This window comes from Nycticebus coucang, chromosome 5 (genome assembly GCF_027406575.1).
Source record: "Nycticebus coucang isolate mNycCou1 chromosome 5, mNycCou1.pri, whole genome shotgun sequence".
In the NCBI taxonomy this organism is placed as follows: domain Eukaryota; kingdom Metazoa; phylum Chordata; class Mammalia; order Primates; family Lorisidae; genus Nycticebus; species Nycticebus coucang.
In genome coordinates this window covers 53,666,120-53,691,067 of record NC_069784.1, presented here as the reverse complement: position 1 = coordinate 53,691,067, position 24,948 = coordinate 53,666,120, and the positions used below count along the sequence as shown (strand labels likewise).

The 24,948-nt window shown below is 40.6% G+C and overlaps 1 protein-coding gene across 2 annotated transcripts in view; it reads left to right on the top strand.

Annotated features, from left to right (window-relative positions):
- The first annotated feature begins 2,069 nt into the window (after positions 1-2,069).
- OTUD7B (OTU deubiquitinase 7B) overlaps positions 2,070-24,948 on the top strand; it is a 67,129-nt gene continuing 44,250 nt past the window's right edge. The window contains exon 1 of one of the 2 annotated variants that reach the window (XM_053590704.1): positions 2,070-2,345. The gene's annotated coding sequence lies outside the window, so the exon portion shown is untranslated. Of the gene's footprint in view, positions 2,346-5,875; positions 6,042-24,948 lie in introns of those variants that run through there. The other variant, XM_053590705.1, reaches the window with a different exon arrangement.

Here is a 24,948-nt window from a genome sequence, read left to right as displayed (position 1 = left end):
AGAAGAAGCCCCTAGTTTCCAGGCAGATAAAGTGATACATAGGAATGGAAAGGGAGTCATTTAATGGATTAGGGACTGGCCGAGCTGGGACCAGAACCCAGGTGGCCTGGCTGCTAGCCTAGCTGACCACACTGCTACCCACACAGCCAGGGCTGACCAGAGACAAGCAGCCCATTGAGCAATTGCACAAACAACAATGAGTGATGGATGGTCAGAGCAAGGAACAGGCACAAAGCAACTACAACCCCATCACTTCCTGGCCCCTAAACTTCCAGGCAAGCCTATAAAGTGTTGTTATTTACATATCTTTGATCAGCAACTTGGCCCAGATTTCAAATCTGGAGACTTTCTTGGTCACTGCCAAAAGAAAAGTTCTGTCTTATACCGAGAGTGGAAAGTGCCTGTGAACTCCGTAGCTGGTCCTAATGAGTCTGTGGCAATGGTGTTAGGACCAGAAAGATGTAATTAACATATGGGCATAACGGGGTTCTGGAGGGCTGTGGTAAAATGAGGCAGCTTTCAGATTTTTGAGGCTCCTTCTCTGTGGCTTTGTCCTCCCATGGCAGCTGTAGCTAGCAAGGGGTAGTGTGAAGGACTTAAGAGACCTAATCTACTAAGTTAGAAATCAATTTAGCTGACCAAATTTCATCCTGCTCTCCCCCTCAATTTGCACTAAACAGTAGCCAAAATCTGTGGCCTGAATACTTGAAGCCCAGGCTGCATGGCTATACTTGTTACCCTGTGTTGTGGGTTCCAGGTATGCCACAGGTAAGACATACTGGCCTGTTTGGCCTTGGTATGTATGTATGGCCCCAGGCCCAGCTCTAAATCTTCAACTGTAAAACCCAGGGGGATTCCTAAGAGATACAGCTGTCTAGTAAGTTTTCTGTTTCAGGTATCAGATTCCTAGTTTGAGTTGGATAATACTGAGGTGTCTATGCTACACCCCTCCCCTTTAGAAAATAAGGACTTCAGGCAGTAATGAGGGGAAAGAAAAATAGATTGTAATAGTTGTTTTTATATAGGCCCAATGGGCACAATTTAGATAATAAATATTATTTTGAATATGCAGATCAGGTATCACAATGTTGGGAATCTGAATTAAAATTTCAGATTTCTTTAGTTAATGTATACCAGAGGCTGGCCCCCTTTTGTGTAAAGAGGTATTTACTGAATGGCTTTTCTTACTTGAAACAGTCTACATTCGCCTCATATTTATTCATTCATTCAACAAATATGAAAAATCTGTGATGTGGTAGAGATGGCTTATTTATGAGAATATTTATGTTTTCATATTCATAGCTCATTGTAATTCACAGCACATATGTGAGTTCTGCCTTATATAATATAGTTTTATGTATTTTACTAAATTGTAAAAATCTTTATTGTCCTGGATTATCTTGTTGATTTTTGTACTCCCAGTATCATTGAATACAGTGCCGTAGACATAGTAGGGACTCAATAAATATCTGAATTGGTAAGTGGCAATGGTTGTAAAAGATATTACCAAAGTGCTACACAACTTTTTTTGATCGTGTTAACAATCTAAAAGCAGATGTCACTAGGTATCATTGTTATGCAAGTAAATATAAGCGTTTATAGAGGATATGTTCAAGAGTGAAGGAACAAGGGAAACGCATAACTGGGTACAGACTGCTCTGGAAGAAGTGTTGTTAATTTTCCTCTGGTCTGTCCAGAACGTGCAGAGTTACTAGAATTTCAGTCGTCTAAAGTATTTTCACTCCTCTCACCTTTCTAGAACTACTCCGCCCCTTTCTGCCTGTTCTCAAGGGCTGTTGCCAACTGACTCTACCCCAAAGTCTCAGGAGTCCGCCCTGTACCCCTCCAGCTCTAATTCAAGAGCGCTCCAGACCCGCGGGCCGCAGTAGCGCAGGCCAGGAACACACAGGGTCACGCGCGGGGCATGCGCCAAACGGAGCAGCTCCGGGAGCCGCGCTGGAGGCGGGGCCGATACGGGGCGGGGCGGGGCGGGAGGAGGCCTGAGGGCGGCTTGGGTGTCACCGCCAACCCGCTCCGGCCGGAAACTGGCGCTTGTTTCCGGCCGGACGGCCGAAAGCCGCCGATGCTGAACCTGCCACCGTAGTTGGAGTGGCAACCGGGTGTGGAGCGGGCAAAAAGCCACGGGGGGAGGCCAGTCCGGATCAGTCCCGTCCGGCTTCAGCTCTAGATCCTGTGCGGAGCAACATCCGCGGTCACAGTCACCGCCTCCATCATCGTCGGGGGAGGGACCGGCCAAACCCCGGGGTCACTGCGGAGGAATGAGGAGAGGCGGCCGGGCCCCGCACTCCGCCCCGGCCTAGGGCCTTGCCCCAGGAGCCGCGAGGGTAACGGAGCCCCCCGCCCTGACAACCTCCCCCGTTTGCTCCCGCCCCTCCCGCTTCTTCAGACTCCTGTACTCTGCACCCCTGACCTCCACTGTCCCCCTTCTCCTTTCTGGTTATATTTCAACCGAAGCCGTCTCCCCTCTGTACTGCCTTCTCTCCCCAACTGCACCTTGCTTCGTCCCTACCTCCCCCCTTAACTCCTCCCTTCACGGCGTCCCTTGCCTCCCGCCGGGTTTCTGGCCTCCCTCCTCAAGCTGCGTTGGGCAGTTGGAACAGTCGCCCCTAGTCAGCTAGACTTTACGAGAGGGATGGTGGAGTTTCAGGGTGGCCAAGATGCAGACCACTATCCTAATAGGATTAAGTTCATTTAAAAGTCTCAGTATCAAAGTAATACAAGCTTATTTTCTGTTGATAGCCAAACCGAGGTGCTTCCAGTAATGGAGGAAGGAAAAGAAAAAGGTGTGTGGGGGAGAGAGTTAAGAGTTTGAGAGAGATTCTAGGAAGTTTAGAGAAAAGAAAAGTTGCCATGAGCCGATGGAAACTTTAGAAGCTGATGTTGAGTAAGCCGGGGGCTGTGTGATCTCATTCTTCTCATAATTACTAGGTTAACGGTGTGGCTCCGGTCGGGATGGAATGGGATTTGTTTACTGGGCAGGCATATTTTTAGCTTGTCGGCTCAAAAGGACCAGCGCTGCCTCTCTCTCTCACCGCCTCCCCTCCGTCGCGGCAGTTTGTTTGACCTAGGTGGCTTCTCTGGGCACAATAACGTCGTAAAAATTTGCGAGTTAAAAGAAGCTGACTGGTGGAATTTTACTGTAAGAGTTTCCCCGCAAACTTTGAGGGAGTTTTGTTTTTATGAATGCAAAACCAAGAATTAGCAGGACTTTAATTTTTATTTTCCTTTTCTTTTTAAAAGAACTACATAAACTGCCTTATTTAGAGGCTGGAAATTTTTCAGGGTTCCTAGTATTTAGATCTTCGAGGAGGCCGGATCCTTTTGTCTTTCAGAACCTATTTCAAAGGTGGAGGAGGACAGAGTAGAGAGAGGAGGTGGTGGTAAGACCAGTCCAAAAGAGTAGTGCTAATCCCTAAATAATTTAAAACGCTTCTCCATACTATATAACTTTTAAAAAACAAGTATAAAATTTCCTCCCTAATAGATGAGATTACGTTCTTTATGGGAAGGAGAAGACTGTGGAGACTTATGCAGGGCGGTTAGGGAGAAACAGACTTGGAGTCAAACAGTTGCTGCTAGTAATTTAGCAATAGAGTACATTATAGGCAAACAACAAAGAATTAATTACACTCTATAATTATTGTCTTCATTGTTTTTCAAGCAATTCTTTTAAAGTTTAGTAACCAACCTGCTGTAAACTGAACAGAAAGGTAAAATAAATGAAAACTAATGTTGCTCATCTGTGGGCTAAATACCAGTCTGTTCTAATTTCCACTAGTGACCTGACCTAGCATGCCTCAGAGCACCTCCCTGACGAAGTGGCCAGTTACTGTGTACATAGAGATTGCAAATGAATATAAATACTAGCTAATGCTAGGAATAATTGAGAAGGTAAATATGCTGAAAACATACATTCCAAAACCAAAATAGATTTATTTTTAATTTTTTTCACCCCTTGTTTTGGAGTATCAGCACCTTCTGTCAATAACTGTCCATTAACATGAATAATTTAGAATTGAACAGATATCAGCTTTGGACTTTATGAATTCAAACAGGAAGGAAAGATGGAAGATAGTTTCCAAACTGTTATTAATTTTTTGTTTCTGATGTTACCTGATTTGACTTACTTCTTTCAGTTAATACTAGACTCCCTTAAAAAAAAGTAAAACTTTGTTAAAGAAAGGGCTATCTGCTGATTTGTTTAAAGCAGGATGACCAGTAATGAATGAATGCTCATTGTTAGTTGGACTTTGGTGGCATTATGTCACCAACAACTTAGAGGTTTTCCTAAAGCTTTAGTTGCTTAATCTTTTTTTTTTCCTATTGAAAGAGATACTTTGGAGACCAAAGTTTAATTTTTAAAAATCCCATACAGCCTCTGAGAATCTGTTCACTATTACTAATGGCTTTGATCTGTGTGAGTTAGTTGGTGCCAGTATTAGTGATGACATCTGAGTGAATTCTATTTATATCTGTACTTAGCAACTTCCCCTAGTTGAATTGCATATTTTATTCTAGTGGATGGGGATTGAAGGGTTGACTAAATCTAGGAATAAGTGTAGAGCAGCCCAGTAGTCCACCACTATACTCAGTTCTCAGAAAGCTTTGTTTGGAATTTTAAGATTCAATGTATGTAACCAAGTGAATTACGATGGAATAATTCAGCATTAACAATAAATTTCAGATGGTTAAGAGGGCCAGTTGTCAATTTTTGGCAATCTTGAATATCTCAAGCATGCTAAGGATGCTGGTAGAGGGCATTACTCTGTGTGTGTGTGTGTGTGTGTGTGTGTGTGTGTGTGTGTACCCTTCTCCTTGCCCCAAACACTCATCCCAGCAAACAATGCTTTGAAATGTGACCTCAGCAGTATCTTTCCAATGGGAACTTAGGAGCTGTGGAATAACCAGTAGACGATGGAATCTTCTCAGTATTCCCTGATAAAATAAAGTAAAAATTTGTGTTACTGGAAGGCAGATGCAGGGCAGTTTTCTCCTGAATGCCTGAATTCAGTTGGCTTTTTAAAGTGATAGAAGGGAGGTGTTTTTTTGTTTTGTTTTTTTTTTTTTAAATAAGAAATCCTCGAATAATGAATGAATACGCCTATGGATAAAGCAGGCTCAAGCTCCAGTGAGTGGCTTTAGGGAGATATAAAAGATGTAAAGTCAAGTGTCCTTGCCCTTGGGCTGGGAGGTGGAGGGGAAGGATGGTATATAAATGGGAAAACAAACTATTATTATAAGCTTTAACATTTAGGAAAGAGTGTATAAACAAAACCAAGTTTAATGTGCTATAATTGATGTATGTAAGGGCTGAGAAAATGAAGTAACAAAGTAGGAATGAATGAGATAAATTAGGGGAAATTAATGAATCAGTAAATTTTGAAATGGACTTGTGAGGCTGTGGGTTAGTCAGAGGTATGGGCTCTGTAGTTAGATCTTAATTCAGATATTGGTTCTACTATTTACTATGTGGCCTTGGATGAATTACTTTTCTTATCTATGAGTATTCAAGTAAATGGTTATTGTGTTGAGAAGAAAGGAAAAGAAAGGAGCTTCCAAACAGAAAGTATAGAATGTGCAGTCTGCAGTGATGGTATGAATGACTGAGTTGTGGGGTTGGGGACTAAATGAAAGTGACTGGATAGAATACTGGTTTAGTCAAGTCATGGAAAGAGCAAGCAAGAGGGTGGAGGGGCCTTAGAGGCCAGACTTTGTTGGGTGTTGATAGAAGGGTCAGTAGGCTCATTGTACATCTTTGAACAAAGAATGGATTTAGTGAGAAGTATTGAGCCCTTTAGTGCAGGAATTCAAGGACGAGGAACCAGGCAGGCACCAGTATATTGTGACTCTTCTGTACCATCCTGGCCTGAATGGATATATCCAGGCTACTTAAGATTCCTTGTAGAAGATTTTATATTTACACTCCTTACTATGCTGAGCTTTGCTTATGCCTATCTCATAGTTCACCAACCTGTGTGGAAGTCTCAAGACTAAGGCTGGATTCTCCTCAAGAGCTTATGGTAAGGACAGTATTATGTTTCAAGTACATTTAACCCTTAGTTATCTCTGCTAACGTAGGGAGCACTGTCATAGGTAATTTAGAACTTAACAAAGAAATTTCTTAGTTTGTTTTTTCAGCTAGGAATGGAGTCTTGCTCCCTTGCCTAGGCTAGGGTGCAGTGGCACAATCAACTGAAGCTCATGGCAGCCTTGATCTGGCTTCTCAAATAGCTGAGACCACAGGTCCATGCCATCATGCCTGGCTAACTTACTTTTATTTACTTTTTAGACCTCATCTCTAAAAAATTAAATAAATAGCTATGTTGCCCCACTGGTCTTAAATTCTTGGCCTCAAGTGATTCTCAAAAATGCATTATTTTTTAAACCAAATTTGTGTTCATTATTGGATCATACTGATTTTGAAATAAATTTGCATTTCTAAGCCTGTATTTTTTATTCATTTCTTAATAGTTTTGAAATGTACCATTGCATTATGCACATTAGGTGAGGTCCCCCAAATACCCTCCCTTCTCCTATATCTCCCCCCCGTCCCCAGCCTCCCCCCCACCCCCGCCAAGCCTGTATTACCTGATGGTAAGGAGAGTATACTGATGTCGAAGAACAGACAATTTTGGATAAAGGATTTGCCCTCAGAAATTCATGAAATGAAAAACCCGTTTGTAGATAATCAGGACTTAACTATATTATGTTAATACAGACCAGTTTCTTTACAAAGTCTGTATAGGTCCAATGTGACCTGTCTGTTGTATCCAAGGGATGACTGGTAGATGATGCTTATGTTTCAGCCAGAATGAGTCTTCACTCATAATATCTGGAGGACTCCCACTGCATTGTGCTGCATTGTTGAAGATCAAGCTGGCTTTTTCAAAAGGATTTGGGCTTTGTAGAGTCTTTTCCAGATATCAGCTTCACTGACAAATTTATTAGGTTTTTCCTGTTGAGGGAAACTTTTTTGAAAATATGGCTGAAAAAAAAAAAGGAATGGGCAGAAATGTCCACATTTTAGAAGTAAACAAAATCATACACTGTTCTTTCACCTTTTTTCTTTCAGTTGACTTGCTTTCCTTTATCCCTGACACCCTCCCCTACCTTCTTATAATCATGACCACACTGTGTTTGTGATGTCATGAGCACAGGTTACTTTCAACTTCTTGAGTCAGGAGACTGTACTATTTCTGAGCTGGAAATTAGAGGTAGAAAAGTCAAGAATCTTATTTTATACTAGAGAGGGATTATTTTCAACTGTGTTCTTTAGAATTATGTCTTATCCCTTTATTTCCTCTAAGAAGTTTTTTTCAGACAGGAGAAATTACTAAACTATTATTTTTAGTGACCTGTTATGAGTTTAATTCTGTATTAGGAGCTCTGGAAGATTAGGAAAAATGACAACCTTGTGTTCTTCAAGGGTTTACAGTCCAGTTGGGAGTTAGGGGAAAAGGAAAGAATGAATGAATACTTCCTGAGTGAATGAACATTTATTGAGTGAATGAACACTTATTGACCCCCTATTAATATGCCAGGCAAAATTTTAAAACATGCAAGTATATTACTAATTGCATAGTACAGGCCTCATACCATAGGTATTTTGGGAGAAGAATACTCAGGCAGTTATAAGCATTGTTACAGAGGAATTGTAACTTATTTCAGATCTTAAAAAATAAAAGCATATTAGGTACAAGAGATGAAAAGAATAAGAAAAATCCATTCATTTTGGAGATGAAAAAGCCTGGGAAAAGGACATACTGAGGATGTTCTTGAGGCAGTTATGAGACTGACCTGAATAGCAATGGCTAGTAGTGAAATGAAGGTAGGTGGGCTGATTTGGAGCTGTATTTATACGGGCTCCTACAAGTTTATATTTTAAATGATAGGAAATAGGGAACCAGTGAAGATTTTTGAATAGGATAGGAAAATGGTGACTGTAAGACACAGGTTAGCTTGGAAGGAGGGGAGTTTGACACTTGGGGCATGGATATATTGAGGCCCAAGAGTTGTGAAGGAAGAATTGAAATTAGGACTAGATGTGGAAGATGAAAACGGGTGATGACAGCCAGGCACTGTGGCTCACACCTGTAATCCCAGCGCTCTGGAAGGCTGAGGCAGGTGGGTCACTTGAGCTCAGGAGTTCAAGACCAGCCTGAGCAAAAGTGAGACCCTGTCTCTTAAAAAAGGAGGCAGGGTGATGAGTCAAGACTATGGCTGTCTGAGACATTGACTAGAATAATGAAGTTAGTAGGAAAGTTTCCTCACTTTTTAGGGGAATATGATGAGTTAAGGTTGGGATGTGTGGATTTAAAGTGGTAATGAAATATCCAAATGAGAACTATTCTGTTTTGTTTTGTTTTGTTTAGACAGCGTCTTATTTTGTTGCTCTCGGTAGAGTGCCATGGTGTCATAGCTCACAGAAACCTCAAACTCTTGGACTCAAGCGATTCTCTTGCTGAGTAGCTGGGACTACAGGTGCCCACCACAACGCCTGACTATTTTTAGAGGGGAAGTGTTGCTGTGGTTCAGGCTGGTCTCGAACTTGTGAGCTCAGGCAATCCACCACCTCAGGAGAGCTATTCTCGTTGTGAGAGTTAGGGGCCTAAAGCTGGGGTAGAGGTGGGTTTTGTAAGTTTGGAAATGCAGTTTTACTGTTTATCAGCACAGATGTGATAGGTGTAGCCAAGAGAATTAATAAGTTCTTTGAGGACTAGAGTATAGGGAAAGAGCAGAAGGGTAAAGTAAGTGGTACTGATGACCCTGAACACTGGCATTCCCTTCTTTCCAGGTCATCTTAATTGGTTCTTCGTTCTTTCCTGTTTTCTGTTCTTCTGTTCCCTACGCTATCATATCTGTTGAATGTCTCCTATATCATAAGTACTATCCTAGGCGCTGAGGAGACAGAGATAAGTCAGACAAGGTGTCTCTCATGAGCTTCTGAGTCTAGTCTTAAGAGACAGGTGTGTGGGTATGTTGGTGGCATGACGCGTGATAGATGCTGTGATAGGACTATGTAGGGGGGGAGAGGGAGTCCAAAGGTCAGTTCTGCCTTGGGCATGTAGAGGTTGGAGTGAGCCTGTCTGAGGATATAACATTTGAGCGGAGTCTTGAAAGATGAATTAAGGATATACCCACAGGTGACAGAAGTACATTCCAGTTTGAGAAAACACCATGAACAACAGCTGAAAGGAAAGATACAGCCAGACTTCTTCCAGGAATATTTAAGTAATTATTATGGCTAGAGAACAAAGTTGGAGGGCAAGGATGAGGCTGGAGAAGTAGACAAGCCTGGATCATAGCTTTGTCTTATTCTGCAATAAATGATGAACTATTTAAGGATTTTAAGCATTGGGTAATAAAGTAAGTTCACATCCTAGAAAGGTTATTTATATCAGTGATGTGTAGGGTGAATTGGAGAGGGACAAAGCAAAAGGCCTTTTGATAACTTCATTATGCTTAACCGTAACAGTTGTTGAGAGTGATCCTGTTTATAGAATCATGGGATCAGAGAACTGGATATTCTGTTTTCTTAGTCTTCCCTGTTTGTTTTCAAGTGGAATACTTGAGATTTACTCGGGATCACAAAAGTGGTTTGGTGATAGCTTGATCTCGTATCCAGTCTTCAGTGGCTAGTATGTGGTAGGTAAATGTGAGTTTACCTCTCTGTTCTCTTCCAAGTCCCATGCCAGTGTTTGTTTTGTTCTGCCACATTGTGTTGTAGTGGAAAACAGAGGGAATTAATGTCGTTCCATTCCACTGTCATTTTTGCCAATCCAGAGTGAAGTGGTATTTTTCTAGGTCTGTCTGAGGAAGACCTGCCCTGAGAGTACCACTTGGAAGAGGGATTTTTTTTTTTTTTTCTTTTTTTGAGATAGAGCCTCAAACTGTAGCCCTGGGTAGAGTGCTGTGGCATCACAGCTAACAGCAACTCCAACTCCTGGGCTCAAGCGATTCTCCTGCCTCCACCTCCCAGGTAGCTGGGATCACAGGAGCCAGCGACAACGCCCTGCTATTTTTTTGGTTGCAGCCGTCATTGTTGTTTGGCGGGTCTGGGGCTGGATTCGAACCTGCCAGCTCAGGTGTATGTGGCTGGCGCCTTAGCCACTTGAGCCACAGGCGCCAAGCCAGGAAGAGGGATTTTTGACTTGGGGAAATTGGGTACCCTGGAGTGGGATGAGTAGGTTTTCGGATTCTTTAGCAGTAATGACTCAGATGTAGAAGAATGTCAAGGTATTTGTTGTACTGAGTATATTTATCTCTCTTGCTAAGCTTCCTTTAAGTTCTTTTCTTCTTCTTTTTTTTTTTTTTGAGCCAGAATCTTACTATGCTGCCCTTGATAGAGTGCTGTGGTGTCACAGCTCACAGCAACCTCAAACTCTTGGGCTTAAGAAAGTCTCCTGCCTCAGCCTCCCAAGTAGCTGGTACCACAGGCACCAGCTACAACACCTGGCTATTTTTTTGTTGCAGTTGTCATTGTTGTCTAGCTGGCCCGGGCCGGGTTTGAACCCGCCAGCCTAGGTGTATGTGGCCAACGCCGTAACTGCTGTACTACAGGCGCCAAGCCAAGTTATTTTCTTTTAAACTTAGTTTTAGGTTGCACCAATGAAACTTTTGTTAAAAGAAATAAGCTATGATAAATTGGGCACTGATAAAAAAAATACTTATTAAAAAAACAAGAATTGTCATTATACTCAGATTCTAAATCTTTCTTCCCTGTACTTTCAATTTCATATGATTTTTGTGTAGGGCAATTATTTGTTTTTAACGGGCTAAATGAAAGTTTGGATTTTGTACTGGAGTCATTTTTGCTGGAGGAGAATAGATGAACAGGATAGAGGGTATCTTCAAAAGCCTTTGATTTCCCTGGGGAAGTTCTGAGTCAAGGGAATGTAGAAGAATGGATACCTTCCGCTGATAGGCATTTCTCAAAACTTGACTGAGTTGTGATTTTTTAATTCTTTTTTCTGAGTTCTGTCAACATCTTCTCCAGAGAAGGGCTTTGGTTTGGAAGCTGTCCACTTTAACAGAGCTGCCAATTCTTAATTCTTTTTCAAGTGGGTGAGGGTACATTTTGTTTTTGTTTGTGAGCGTTTGGGGAAAGGAGGGGAGGGAAAAAAGGAGGCACAAAATAACTTCTCACAGTGAGTTCTTATCTGAATTCCTTTATAACTGGAAGTTTCCTTGGCTTTGTTTTAGGGGAGATGATTTGGTTACACTGGCATTTAAATTATGTGGGAAGGTGGATCTCATTCCCTTTAGCGATCTGGTTTTGGATGGCAATAAAAACTTCCTTCTTGTCCATTGTCAGACCCCTGACCTAAGCACCCCTTGTGCACACTGTTTAGAGATGGGAAGGCTCCTCTTGAGTCTAAAACTGAACTAATCAAGCATACCCCTAACATTTAAGGGACTACCTGCTCCTAATTATTCTTTTTGTGTTGACTTCTCTATTCTTCCATTCACCTGGTCCTTTCTTTCTTTCTTTCTTTTTTTTTGTTTGGGATTCATAGAGGGTACAGAGAATTAGGTTACACTGATTGCATTTGTTAGGTAAAGTCCCTCTTATAATTGTGTTCTGCTCCCAAGAGGTGTGCCATACACCTCATCTACTGTCTTCATATTAGTATTGAGTACACTGGATTCTTGCTTCTCCATTCTTGTGATTTTTTTTTTTTGAGACAGAGTCTCAAGCTGTCGTCCTGGGTTGTGGCATCACAGGTCATAGCAACTTCAAACTCTTGGGCTTAAGCGATTCTCTTGCCTCAGCTTCCCAAGTAGCTGGGACTACAGGCGCCCACCACAATGCCCGGCAATTTTTTGGTTGTAGTTGTCATTGTTGTTTGATGGACCCAGGCTGGATTCAAACCTGCCAGCTTTGGTGTAATGTGGCTGGTGCCTTAGCTGCTTGAGCTACAGGCCCTGAGCCATTCTTGTGATGTTTTACTATGAAGAATGAGTTCCAACTCTATATAGGTTAATACAAAAGATGTAAAGTCTCCATCTTTTTAATGGCTGAATAGTATTCCATCTCTTGGCCTTTCTTAATTTGTATATTTTGCATAATTAGATATTTAAAACATTTAGAAAAGTTTAGGGAAAAAAAGCCTAACATAATAATTGTGAAGCTATAACCCAGATTTAATAGGTATTAACATTTGGTCATGTTTATTTTAGATCTCTTGATGTCTTTAAAATATTAAATGTTATAGATCTCCATCCTTTACCCATTCCTCTTTCTTAGGAAATGACTACTGGCCTGAATTGGTACGTATCATTCTATTTCATATTTTATACTTTTTTCATGTACATATTCATAAATGTATAGTTTTGTTTCAAAATCTTACATAAGTAGAATTGTACTGTTTGTATACTTTTGTACCTTTTTCTTTCAGAATTATTTTTCAGATATGACTACATGTAGATCTAGTTCATTCCATCACCTAATCTTTAAAACTATTTTTTCTATTGCCCTCCCCACTTGCACTCTAAAAAAACAAACAAAAGGGTGGCGCCTGTAGTTCAGTGGGTAGGGCACTGGCCACATACACCGAGGCTGGCCAGTTTGAACCCAGCCGGGGCCAGCTAAAATTAACAATGACAACTGCAACAAAAAAATAGCTGGGCATTGTGGCAGGCACCTATAGTCCCAGCTACTTGGGAGGCTGAGGGAAGAGAATCGCTTAAGCCCAAGAGTTTGAGGTTGCTGTGAGCTGTGATGCCACAGCATTCTACCGAGGGTGACACAGTGTGACTGTGTCAAAAACAAACAAAAAACCCAGAACCTTACCCATTTTTAAAATCCCAGTGTAATCTATGTCTTCCATGAGAACATTCCTGATTTTTTCTTCCTCTAACAGCATATGGTCTTTTCCACTGCTGAATTGTCCTGTTGTTTCATTGTACTTGGCATGTGGTAGTTGTATATATTGTATTTTGGCTTATTTGTGCCCTTGACTTGTCTCTTCTGTGACACTCGAGAAGAGGTTAGTGGTCTCTTTTATCTCTATCCTTGTGGGGCTTACCTCAGTTACTTACACATAGCAGGCATTTAGTCCCTAGTCACTAGCGACTGAATGATTAATGAATGAGGAAAAGTAAAGGCCATCCTTGGTATTGGTGAACTATTGATTTAATTATGACTATTGGGGTGGCCTACAGGGAGTAAGGGAAAACATTGCTTGGAAAATGAAATGACAATTGATATTCCAATGGGGAAACCTCTGGTAATTGATCCTGGTGGTTTTTGTTTTTTTTTTAGAGACAAAGAGTTTCACTTTATCGCTCTCAGTAGAGCACTGTGCTGTCACAGCTCACAGCAACCTCCAACTCCTGGGGTTAGGCGATTCTCTTGCCTCAGACTCCTGAGTAGCTGGGACTACAGGCGCCTGCCACAACGCCTGGCTGTTTTTTTGTTGCAGTTTGGCCAGGGCCGGTTCAATCCTGCCACCCTTGGTGTATGGGGCCGGCGCCCTACCCACTGAGCCACAGGCGCCTTCCCAGTTTTTTTTTTTTTTATGTTGGCTTTTGAAGCAGTGTGCTCCTATAGCCAGACTTATTTTGCTAGCTGCCAAATTTTGCTTTTGTCATCAAGGTCTTAACACCTTCACTGGAAATAGGCATTAAGAAAAAGCAGCTTACTGCTGAAAACCAGGAATGTTTTGGCCCATAAAGAAGAAAGCCTGATAGACACATTCAGATATGTGCAGATACTCTTAGCTACACTCCTCTTTTTATTGATAAGGCCAGATTTTATCTCACCTTATCTTGAAGCTTTTACATAATTCTGTAATGTATAGTCCCCATGTAATATTGTTTTGGTCTCCTGGAAGGCCCCCCATCCCAAAGTAGGAAATTATTAAGTTGAACTATATGAAATTGCCATCATGTAGGTTAAATTCAGTCAACTCTTGGCAATTTTGTATGATTAAACCTAATATACCAGGTCTTGATTTCCTCTTGGCTTTCTGAAAAACAATACCATGGATGTTTTTGAAGTAAATAATTATAATTTATTTATATTTCTGAACTTTAATTTGCAGTTGGTTTTCTTTTGAAATTATCTTTAGCTCAGGTTACACACACACACATACACATACACATACACACACACTTTTTTTTTCTCCTGGGCCTACACTTCATACATTTGAGAAAGTTGTAGGGGAATGTGTGAAAATTTCCCAGAGTAGGCTTTGGGAAATAATCCTGAGGTAAAAACTGTTGCCGTAAAGCTGGGCACGGTGGCTTACGCCTATAATCCCAGCACTTGGGAGGCTGAGGTGGGTGGATTGCCTGAACTCATGAGTTCGAGACCAACCTGAGCAAGAGTGAGACCTTGTCTCTAAAAAATAGCTGGGCGTTGTGGTGGATGCCTCCCAGCTACCTGGGAGGCTGAGGCAAGAGAATTACTTGAGCCCAAGAGTCTGAGGTTGCTGTAAGCCAGGATGCCACTGTTCTCTACCAAGGCCAACAAAGTGAGACTCTGCCTCAAAACAAACAAACAAAACTGTTGCCATAAATATAAATATCTACATAAAATTGAGTTGGCTGTAATGAGCTTAGAGTTCCTATGAATGAGTGGCTTTTCCTCTCTCTTACCTGCTACCCCCACATCTCTCCTCTTTAGTTTTGGCAAAGGCCATCTGGTGGTATGGGAAACCATGGAAGAGAAAATTGCCTCTGACCCTTTGTTTTTTTTTTTTTTTTAAGGGGCTTAGCAAGGAAGAGGTCAAGAGCCCTTGGTCCTAGCACCAGACTGTCACAGACTGTTACCTCCTGGTTCTTAGATCTGTTCTTAGAGTAGGGAGGAGGGGAATGTAGAAGTCAGGGGAAAGAGCAAAGAAACAGAGTTAGCAGGTAATACAGAATAGGATTAAGGAGTAGCAGTGGAGAAAAGAGGATGGGGTAAACAGGTTTTCTTTCCTCTTACCCATCAAAACCTGGCTTTGAATTCCTTATAATTGTACCTTAACTGTGTCAAAGTTGTATCCGGGCCAAGTGCTACAGATACCTACTTGGAAAGTATATATAGAATGCAGGTTTGAAAGTATTGGTGTTGTATTCTAAAATAGTTGCTTGGATAGTCAGGGTTATTTAAAATGAGTTGGTCTGCTTAGTGCAGACCATTATTTTGAATCATTAATAATTGACGTCAAAGAAAAAGAAGAAGGGAATTCTTTTGAAGCTTTAGTGTTAAAAAATCTTGATATTTACTTCCAACAGATTTTCCCATCTGTTTTAAAAACTTATCTTCTTGGGACGGCACCTGCAGCTCAAAGGAGTAGGGCGCTGGCTGCATATGCTGGAGATGGCGGGTTCAAACCCAGCCCTGGCCAAAAACTGGAAAAAAAAAAAAAACCAACACCCTCCCCACCCCCCCAAAACTTATCTCCTTTTATGTGTTCCTTTGTGAGCATTTGCTTTGTCTCCTTTGACCTAGTAGCTTACCTGGCTGACTGTTAAACCATTCATTTCCTGAACTTTTCCATCAGTTCTAAGAGACAGGATTCTCTGACATCAAGAATACTCGGTCTCTGTTATTTACTGACCAGGGATAGAGATTTCTGACATCCTTTCTCAGAACTCTGAAAATAGAATTTGAGAGTTAGACTTCAGAATTGCTGCATCCTCCTAGCTTCTTTCATTGCCCAAAGGAAATTCTTGGCTACTGGCATGAGGTATCCTCTCATTTTAACAACAATAAATCCCTTCTCTCTACATTTTTGTAATTTTTTTTATAATACAGTAGTTCATTATGAAAATTAAGATACAAAAAAAATCTCTGCAAATTTCTCTTGATGTTTGCTGCCTGATTGAAACTATAAATTCCTTTCCACTGAACACCTGCTGTGTACTGGAATCTGGGCAAGGTGCACTAAGGCCATGCCAATGGGGTGTTACCCAGCAAGTAAGCTCAGTAAATAAACCAAACAAATAGTAGGAGAATTGGTCCCTTGTATGTTTATATTCTGTTTAACTAGGACATAGTTAAATATACATAAATGTATATAGAAAAAAAGAACCGTGAGAAACAAGTACAGACTATGGAGCAGCATGCATACATGTACATCAAACAGCATTTTAGAATTGAAAGGAAATTTACATATTATTGCCATCTTCTGGATGAGGAAATTGAGGCCCAGAAAATTTAAATGACTTGCTCAAGGTAATGTTACCATCAGTAACCGTGTATTGGATATCTGCTCTCTAAAAAGTTATGTCTCAAGTATGGGAACAATTGTAAGTCATGAAGAACTCAGTAATTAGTTGTGAACACTGAATATTTGCAAAAAGAGATAAATAGTATTATAAAGTCATGAGTACTAAGTGCCAAGTGAGGAGTACAGTTATGTAGAATTACATAGAAGTTTAGAGGAAATAGGGAAGAGTTTTACCCTTAGAATAAGAGAGAAGACTAGATAAATACAGAGGTGCTCAAGGCAGGAGAACAGTGAGATGAGCCCATCTTGTTTTGGGCCTGGAACAAGAAGTTTGCAGCACAGTGTATCACCTAGCAGGGCAATGAGATCAATAAGGTTGGAGAGTTAGAGCAGTTGGAGAGAGCCTTACATCTCAGGCAAAGGAGTTTGGTTTATATACTTACAGCAGTGGTTCTCAACCTTCCTAATGCTGCGAGCCTTTAATACAGTCCAAAGGGGTTGCGACCCACAGGTTGAGAACCACAGACTTAGAGTGAAAAATCCCCAAGCAGGGAATTGTATATTTAAATCAGTATTTTAGGAAAACTAATTCAACCTTGTGTAAAATAGAGTTAGAAGACTGTGTTGATAGTCTAGGGAAAGGAGATTGGTAATGTTTCTTCGGGGGAGAGATTTGAGTGATCTGAAGAGAAATAAAAAGAATTTGGTAACTGCTTATTGTAAAGTAAGAATGACACACAATTCAATCTGAGTTATAGCAGTAGATGAGCTAGTTTGGTACTTCTGATACTTCTCTCCAAAGGGGTTCCTTGGTGGAAAACTTTGTAAAGCACCGAGTCTGGCCCCTCATTCTCAGTTAATAGTGAATTCGGAGAGTTTTAAGCAACTGGTTTACATTTGCATACCTAGTAAGTAATAAAACTTAGTACAGAGCTCGTTCTTTTGATTATTGTTCAATGTTCTTTCTACTATATCATGTTGCTGAAGAGGAGGTTGGTCAAGTGGTTGGAAACAGAGCAAATGCTTGGGAAATGAAATGGGAAGTTGAAGACCACATTATGATGAGGTTTAACCACAAGCTCTTTGAGTTCTGCATAGCATTTTTTTTTTTTTTTTAAGAGAGACAGAGTCTCACTTTGTTGCCCTCGATAGAGTGCTGTGGCGTCAAGCTCACTGCAACCTCCAGCTCTTGGGCTTAGGCGATCCTCCTGCCTCGGCCTTCCAAGTAGCTAGGACTACAGGCACCCGCCACAACGCCCAGCTATTTTTGTTGCAGTTTGGCCAGGGTTGGGTTCGAACCTACCACCCTTGGTATATGGGGCTGGTGCCCTACTCAGTGAGCCACAGACTTTTCATTATATTTAGACATTAAATGTGTGTACTTATTTATCAGGCTTATAATGGAACAGTGGCCTAGGTTTCTTAAAACTTCCTTCTTCTGAGATTTAATTCTTCATATTCAAAGGGAGAGAGTTTTTTTTTTTTTTTGCTGGCTATAGGAAATGTTATTTTGTTTTCAAAATATGGCAGAGATGGGGGGAGGTGGGTAGGATGGGATCCCTATGGTAATATTCTTTAAGAAAGCATCAGCTACTTTTGTTAATTTTTAGTATGCAACCACTTCTTCACCTGAGGAAAACTAGAACGAAATGCAGTCTAAAGTACTTTCCACAGAATTTCTTTATTAGTTTATTCTGGAAACTGATCTGTTTTAATGTGCTTTTTAAATGCTGTATGTAGAGGAATATCTGCAGACCACTGGAATACATTTGTTAAACTCTCATCTGCAGGGACACTGGGTGATGTTTGGCAATGGTTGTTCTACCTTGAGGCTTTGTTTGCTTTATTTATTAAAGTGAACAGTACTTACAAATCAAACATAGTTTTAGTTTAAAACACTAAGCTGAATTAGTCATGTCCATTCAAGACAAAACGTGAACTACTGAAAAGATCAATTTCCAGAAGGTTTGTTCTGTATAAACTCCATGTTAGGCTTTGGTAGAGTATCTTTTTCTTTTTTTTCTTTCCTTCCTGTCCCTTTTTATTCTCCCTTTTTTCTTTCTTTTTTTTTTTATTTTGATTGTTTGATGAGCGATATGTTTTTGTATGTAGGTGGAAAGATTCTTTCCTATTTTAGATTTAAATTCCTATTCTCTCTGACTGCCACTTTTAAAGATAAAATAGTCCCACTGCCACCCCCAAGTAGGCAAATTGCTTAGGATACAAGCTTTACTCAAAAGCTCCATCAGTCTTTTTTGGAGTAAAGGGATGAAAAGAGTTTTGGACTGAATTTTTCAGGCTTATTTACCCTGTCAGCAGTTAAAACAATTTACTTGGCTCAGCACCTGTAGCACAATGGTTATGGCTCCAGCCACATACACCGACGGTGGCAGGTTTGAACCTGGCCCAGGCCAGCTAAACAACTGCAACAAAAAAAATAGCCAGGCGTTGTGGCTGGTGCCTGTAGTCCCAGCTACTTGGGAGGCTGAGGCAAGAGAATTGCTTAAGCCTAAGAGTTTGAGGTTGCTGTGAGCTGTGATGCCACAGCACTCTACCGAGGGCAACATAGTGAGACTGTCTCAAAAAGAAAAAAATTTACTCACATAGATCTTTGTCTAAAAAAAGAGTAAATTCTGTGAATCAATTGAGTATTTTTACATATATGAGATTTTTAAAGGGTAGAATAGCCTTCTAAAATTCTTTTGTATTTGGCTTTTAAACATATAGTCAGGTATATTTAAGATGCAACTCATTCTCATCCCTTTTTCCTCACTCCTTCCCCTTTCCTTATTTATTTATTTTTTTTGCCACACTTTGATCTATGTGGTAACAGGTATCTGAGGATTCAAAGCACTTTTTTTGTTGTTGTTGTTGCAGTTTGGCTGGGGCCGGGTTTGAACCCTCCACCCTCGGTATATGGGGCCGGCGCCCTACCCACTGAACCACAGGCGCTGCCCCGAAATCACTTTTTTTTTTGAGACAGGGTTTTGCTCTGTCTCTGGGCTGGAGTGGAGTGACATGATAATAGCTCACTGCAACCTCAAACTTCTGGGTTCAAACGATCCTCCTGCCTTAGCCTCTCAGATGTATGTTTTTGTAGAAAGAGGGACAGTCACACTCTTGGTCAGACTGGTCTCAATTCCTGGCTTCAAGCAATTCTCCTACCTCATCCTTCCAAAGTGCTAGGAGTACAGGCATGTGCCTCCATGCCCCTTAAACACCATGTTTTGAATCTACTAACATTTATTATGTCTACTATTAGGGCTGGTATTGTTATTTAATTTCATCTGCCAAAACTAAATAGTCTTGTTTTTTATGACTAGGTCTCTTATAGTAAACGTCTTCAAATAATTGGCTTCTGCTATCCCTTCTTATTCTTTGCCATGGCTCTTCAGTTATAATTTCTGACCTAGCTGGGAAATAAAGGGAAGAAAACTTGACTAATTATTAGCAAGAACCCTACCCTTAGTTATACTAAACACTTTATATATGACTTCATTTAATACTCATAATAATTCCATAAAATAGATAACTTTTATACCCACTTACAGATTAATTAATCCAAAATATTTATACAACAAAGCAAACAGACAGTCTTCAGAATGGGAAAAGATATTTGCATGTTAAGAATCTGACAAAGGGTTGGGTGGCACCTGTGGCTTGCAGGTAGGGCGCCGGCCCCATATGCCGAGGGTGGTGGGTTCAAACCCAGCCCCGGCCAAACTGCAACAAAAAAATAGCCGGGCGTTGTGGCGGGCGCCTGTAGTCCCAGCTACTTGGGAGGCTGAGTCAAGAGAATCGCCTAAGCCCAAGGATTTGGAGGTTGCTGTGAGCTGTGTGACGCCAAGGCACTCTACCGAGGGTGATCAGGTGAGACTCTGTCTCTACAAAAAAAAAAAAAAAAAAGAATCTGACAAAGGGTTAATAACCAGAATCTACAGGGAACTCAAACTTGCCAAAAAAAGAGCAAACCAGTTTATCACTGGGCAAGAGATAGGAACAGAACCTTCTCTGAAGAAGACAGATGAATGGCCAACAAACATGTGAAAAAATGCTCATTGTCCCTATTATCAGAGAAACATGCAAATCAAAACCACCCTGAGATATCACCTAACCCCAGTGAGAAGAGCCCACATCACAAGGTCTCAAAGCTATAGATGCTGGTGAGGGTGTGGAGAAAAGGGAACACTTTTGCACTATTAGTGGGATTGCAAACTAATACAGTCTCTTTGGAAAGAAGTATGGTGGTGAATCCTCAAAGAACTGAAAGTAGACCTTCTATTTGATCCCTGCAATCTCACTGGTAGGTATCTAATCAGAAGAAAATCATTTTACCATAAGGACATTTGCACTGGAATGTTTATTGCAGCTCAGTTCAAAGTTGCCAGGATGCGATCAGCCCAAGTGCTCATCAACCCATGAATGAATGAATTAACTGTGGTGTATGTACGCCACAGAATACATCTTTTGAATTAACCTGGATGGAGTTGGAGAGCATTCTCTATAGTAAAGTATCACAAGAAAGGAAAAGCAAGTATCTAATGTACTCAATACTAACATGAAGCCAGCAGACAAACAAATACATGCCCACACAAGAGAAAAATCCAAACTCAAGTCAAGAGGATGGAGGGGGATTGGTTTGCTCTCATCTAACAGGCACAATGTAAGGGTATATTGCACACCTCCTGGGTGAGGGGTACAGCTACAACTTGGGCTTTACCTAAGAAATGCAAACAATGTAACCTAATTGTACCCTCATATTAATCTTAAATTAAAAATAAAAAAGAAATATTGCTATGGTTTAGTCACTGTTTAAGGTGCTGAGGATACCATAATGAATGTCAGATGAAATCCCTATTAAGGCACAGAGAAGTGAAATAACTCACCCAAGGTCACAAATCATGAAAGAGCTAGGATTTTGATACAGGTCTGACAGATCCCAAAAGGAACATCTGCAACCATTATTATGTTATGCTGCCATATATATTGCAAGTCATAAAAATAGATGGACCTCCCAGTGTATCTTTCTTTCTTTCTTTTTTTTTTTTTGTTTATTGTTGGGGATTCATTGAGGGTACAATAAGCCAGGTCAGTATATCTTTCTTAAAAGGATTCTTACCGAAGCTGGGTCTGTCTTGGTGCTGGCAAGCATACCTGTGTAATACTTTTCCTCTCTTCCTCTTTCCTCTTCCTTCGCATTCGTACCTGGGTATAACTAAACAGTGTGACCTGCCTGGCATTTGATGTGTCTGAGCTTTGTGGAGTAGGTGAGTTTTATTTGTGTCCTTGGCTTCCTGAAAGTTCTTGCCCACTTTCGAGTTTTTTATTGCAGCACAATGGTGAGTAATGTGTCGTTAACCTTGTAATTGTGGTCATGCCTGATGACCCTTTTCCCCCCCTTTTTCTCTGACGAGTATGTGAGTAGAGACTCTTCAGTCAAATTTACCTTTGGCAGTTCCTTTCAGAGGACTAGAAAGGAGATTTGAGGTTGGGAAGAATATCAAATTTAAGTGTCTTTTGCCCAGCTGAAATTAAGTTTTGTTAGCATTCTCGATTTATTCTTTAGCGTGTGCTATCTAAGACAGCACTTGCTTTAGATTATGACTGTTATCACCATGTGTCATAACTGTGATGAGTGGTATTTATTCTGGGGTTAGCAGCTTAAAAACAAGCATAAGGATTTTTTCTTTTTGTATATTACCTAATAAAAGTCACTAAAAAGTACTTAAGACTATGAGGGTGAGGAACTGAGTGCAATAGGGATTGAGTTCCAGTTGAGTTCTAAGGACTAATTACGAGGGATCAAGATACTACAACTATTTGGAATTGGGGATCCAGGAGTATCTGGGCATGGTTCATAAGGTTAATAAGATTATTTATGTGGATATGTCTAACCCACAATGAGTGTGTGACACTTGATAGGTTCATGGTAAACGTTAGTTAAATGTTAAAAAGGTACTTGACTGCTGAATGTTGTGTTTGTCTTAGGGCAACTTCCTCAGTGTTAAGTATTCCTTCTCTAGAGGAATATTTACTAAGCCTTCAACTGTGGGTAAAGCATTTGGGGAAGGGATTGGGGTATCAAAGATTTATAATATCAAATTCTTGCTGATTTTAACATTTACAAATTGAATTAATTAGGCCTAGGATTTAAGAATATAGTTTAGGGGTGGCGCCTGTGGCTCAGTGAGTAGGGCGCCGGCCCCATATGCCGAGGGTGGCGGGTTCAAACCCAGCCCCGGCCAAACTGCAACAACAACAACAAAAAATAAATAGCCAGGCGTTGTGGCGGGCGCCTGTAGTCCCAGCTGCTCAGGAGGCTGAGGCAAGAGAATTGCATAAGCCCAAGAATTAGAGGTTGCTGTGAGCCGTGTGACGCCATGGCACTCTACCCAAGGGCGGTACAGTGAGACTCTGTCTCTACAAAAAAAAAAAAAAAAAGAATATAGTTTAAAGGGAAATTTGTGATTTTGCTTTGTTAGAATCAGTCTTTTTTTTTTTCTTGGTAGAAGTAACTTCTTGACCCTTTATTAGAATCAGAAATGCTTGCTTTTCAATTCCAGTTAAATTGGGCTTGATTTTTGATGTTTGAGATAGTTGCCTATGATATTTCCTTTTAACCTATTTTTTTTTTTTAGTGAATGAAATAACATTTGAAAGTATTTTGTGAACTGAAAAGCTAGTGTTTGTTGCCATCACTACCACTACTACTAATAATAATACTAAAAATAATAATGGGATAGGACTCATTCTTGGAGAAGGGTTGGTTTCTTGGATTAATTTCAAGGGCAATTAATTTCAAGGGAAAGACTCAGAGGGCAATGTGATATTTGTCAGATGACTTGTATACTACTTCATGCCTTTTGTACTTTTTGTGGAAGGGGGAAGGAAAAGCAGAGACATGTCACTCTGAAAACTTGGTCTGGTACAATATCACTATGAAGAGTTGCCTACTTTGACCACTCCATATGGAACAAGAAAGCTTAATAGGATTTATCATATGTTTGCCCTTAGAGTACATTCTGCTGGAAGCATCTATCTACATAAAAAAACCCAACTCATCCCAGGTTTTTAAGATCAACTATGTTCCTATAATATGAATCTTATACAGTAGCTATTAAGAAAATCTATCAGTACAGATCAGTATCTGCTTGGCTTCCCAAATTAGTAAGAGTAACGAAACAGTGCCTTTGACCAAAATATTTGGTTAGGTAATAAATGTCATCAAAAGCCTTTTGGCTGGGCCAGGTTTGAACCCACCACCTCTGGTATATGGGACCAGCGCCCTATTCCTTGAGCCACAGGCACCACCCTTAAAGCACCAACTTTTAACAAACTGTTATTATTTCTCCTTGCCCAAAAATATAAAGCTTAAAAGCCATCAAAGTAATAAATTAACAAAAAATAAAGAAAAGCAGTAAGTTTTCCCACACTCATGTTTATTCAAATTTATTTTTCAGAATAAAATAAATAAATAATATTTCTTCTTCCCCCTAAGAAGGGCCACCATCAGTATAGTAGTGCTTGGGTTACTGCAATTCTCCCAGATGAAGAATCATTCAATGAGCATCTACTAAGGACTCTTCTTAATGCCAGACTGCTAAGTGAAGAGGATGCATCAGCCAGTAAGTCATCATCCCTTGCTTTACAGTCAACTTCTGATGGCTGGCTTTCTTGGAGAGGAATAAATGATTTTTTTTTTTTTTTTGAGACAGAGCCTAAAGCTGTCACCCTGGGTAGAGTGATTTGGCATCACAGCTCACAGCAACCTCAAACTCTTGGGCTTAAGTGATTCTCTTGCTTCGGGTTCCCAAGTAGCTGGGATCACAGGCGCCCGCCACAATGCCCAGCTATTTTTTGGTTGCAATTGTCATTGTTGTTTGGCAGGTCTGGGCTGGATCTGAACCTGCCAGCTCATGTGTATGTGGCTGGCGCCTTAGCTGCTTCAGCCATAGGTGCTGAGCCAAGAATATATGATTTTAATAATCCAAAAGAGCAAGTTGTTTAGTAAAGTAAAATGGCTTCTCCCCTTTTAAAATTTCCTCTTCCTCTTTTTCTGTCTCTGTTCTGGTACTCAATAAATCTTTGTTGAATAAAGGAAGTTAGCTGATACCTATCTTGGAATTTTCTCTGTAACCAACCTGTTGGATTAACTTCTAGAAAGCAGGGATGATGACTTACTGGCTGATGCATCCTCTTCACTTAGCAGTCTGGCATTAAGAAGAGTCCTTAGTAGATGCTCATTGAATGATTCTTCATCTGGGAGAATTGCAGTAACCTGAGCACTACTATACTGATGGTGGCCCTTCTTAGGGGGAAGAAGAAATATTATTTATTTTATTCTGAAAAATAAATTTGAATAAACATGAGTGTGGGAAAACTTATTGCTTTTCAGGTGGTGCCTGTAGCTTAAAGGAGTAGGACGCCAGCCCCATATGCCAAAGGTGATAGGTTCAAACCCAGCCCTGGCAAAAAAAAAAAACAAAAAAAAACTTCTTTTCTTTATTTTTTATTATTTTTTTTTTAACTTATTGCTTTGATGGTTTTTAAGCTTTATATTTTGGGGCAAGGAGAAATAATAACAGTTTGTTAAAAGTTGGTGCTTTAGGGTGGTGCCTGTGGCTCAAGGAATAGGGCGCTGTTCCTATATATCGAAGGTGGTGGGTTCAGACCTGGCCCGGCCAAAAATTACAAAAAAAAAAAAAAAAATTAAAAAAAAATTGGTGCTTTATGGCTCGGTGCCTGTAGCACAGTGGTTATGGTG